This window comes from Porites lutea, chromosome 2 (assembly GCF_958299795.1).
Source record: "Porites lutea chromosome 2, jaPorLute2.1, whole genome shotgun sequence".
Taxonomy (NCBI): domain Eukaryota; kingdom Metazoa; phylum Cnidaria; class Anthozoa; order Scleractinia; family Poritidae; genus Porites; species Porites lutea.
Window position 1 is genome coordinate 12846002 of NC_133202.1, and position 2500 is coordinate 12848501.

Genomic DNA, 2500 nt, shown 5'->3' on the forward strand with positions numbered 1-2500 from the left:
CATTCAATGAGGATTAAATACATGTGAAAGCCCAGGTGAAACCCCATGTGAAGTGTATGAAAATATGTGTAAATTTAAATGAGGATCTGCATGTGAAAGCCTGTGTGAAACCCCATGTGAAATGTATGTGAAAATATGTGTGAAAGGGATAACATCGCTTCACACCCTTTTCACACATATTTCACTATACAACATTTCACATGCATGTGAAATATGTGTGTGAAATGCATGTGAAAAGTGTGTGAAAAACGTGTGAAAGGAGTATGAAAATAGGACATTTTTCACACGTTTTTCACATGGTGTTGCACATACATACTCCTAGTAGTGTATGAAATTAGCACTAGTTTCCGGACAAGATTGGGCGCGCAAGTTCGTGACTTTCGGCTTCTCTCGGCTATTTCACGAAACGAGACCGGACTACTTCGTGATATCTTGAGATCACTTCGAGTTTAGTCTTTAATTTACTCGAGGAATAATAACATGGCCGCGCGCAGAGACGCGAAATTCCTCTTCGAGTATTGAAAAACATTTCAAAGGTGAGCGTTCCTTTCGAACTGTTTTATGATGAATTTTAAGTTACAAAAGACTGCACAAAGACGTTTTGTCTTTGTTGAGTGTTGCGTAGTAAAATTACTTTCATGCGTTGCGTGACTTTCTCGAACGTTCTCCTCGTTTTTGGATTATTAATGAATACCTTATTGTAGGAAATTAACGCTTCATGAAATTAAGGAATTGGAAATTAACGCGACTTAAACTAACGTGAATTTAATGGAAAACGACTTTCGAATAAAGAAAATTAACGCAAAGGAGGAGGTAGAATTTCATAATAAAAGAAATTAACGCGATTAATTACGCGAAATCAAAGGAGAAGATATTGACATCGCTTCTGGCAGCGACAACGATGAAGATGAACTCGAAATATTGTAAACCTTCGCCTTGGCTTTTGTGAAAAAAGAAAAATAAAGGGTAAATGGAAAGAGAGAAAGCTTGTAGTTAATGTTTTTTAGGTGTCAAGAATGTCTGGACAGGTTCCAAAATTGGGGTTGAAATACTGGAAATTAAGAGCGCGCAAATTAACGCTGCACTTAATTAACGTCGCGGAAATTAACGCTAAACAAAATTAACGCGGCTTAAATTAACGCGAGTTTAACGATTCGCGTTAATTTCATTTAGTGTTAATTTCCTATAATAAGGTAATTGATTAGGGCATGTTTACATTTAAGCATAAGTCAGCAGATTTGTATCTGTTACTGAAGTCATAAAACATGTCGAAAAGCTACTACTATTCGATGGTTTAGTATTTTCTACAACCTTATGTCAAACGGTATAATACAAGTTCCACGCGAGTTCTTTTGACGAACCAAGTTTTTTCCTACGGGCTGGAGTACTGTGTTTAGTTAAGTGTGGCGAAGGTCGATTTTCAAGTGCTGTAATTACAAGTTGGCGGTAGCCGTAAGATATCTGAATTAAGTTCAAGTGAGTGGCAGAGGCAGTTTAGTTTTACTTGAGTTCAAGTCAAGTTTGTGTTGGCGGATTTTGCGTTTTAAAGCTCTGTAAAGACTATGTTCTTTTGGTATTAAACTTCCTCGTGTTAATCCGACATCCCTGCGTGCTGATATTCAGTGGATAATTATCCTCAAAACATTCAAACTCGTAACATTGAGGTTTAGCCAATTCCACGCTCAACGTAATTGACTCCTTACCCATGCCTTACATATCTTTAATCTGTTTTTGAAGCCTGATGTAAGAAAAAATAGAGAATAGATTACCGAAGTGATGACGTCATAGAAAATGAAATTTGTGAAATTATGGGATTTATAATGATTTTCTGAAAGAACAACGTCCAAGACGCCTACTCGCCAAAAATTAGCAATTTGGGGCAGATTGTCTCTGAGATATTAGCAAAGTTATGCTCCGATGACTCCATACAAATCCTTCTAAATCTTACCTGGTTCCTAATCTTATGAACCAAGCCAAATTTAGAAGGATTTGCATGGAATCGTCACATAGCATAACTGGACTAATATCTCAGAGACAATTTGCCCCGAATTGCTAATTTTTGGCGAGTAGGCGTCTTGGACGTTGTTCTTTCAGAATATCTTAACAAATCCCATAATTTCACAAATTTAATTTTTATGACGTCATCACTTCGGTACTCTATTCTTTTTTCACTTAGCTGTTTGTGTTCGACTTGTTATTCCCCGCCAGTAACCTCATATTTGTCTTTGGTTTAAACGTTTTGACCCAAGTCAAATGCAGGAGGATTTGTATGGAGTCATCAGAGAGTAATTGGGCTAATATCTCAGAGACATTTCGCCCTGAAATGCTAGTTTTTGGCAAGTAGGCCTCTTAGATGTTGCTCTTTTCAGAATATCTTGACAAATCCAATAATTTCACAAATTAACACCTTACTCTTACCATATTTCATTTCTTACTATTCGTCCGCATTTACAATCATCAGTTCCACAACCCACAGGCAGCCCAAGCTCACGTTACGATC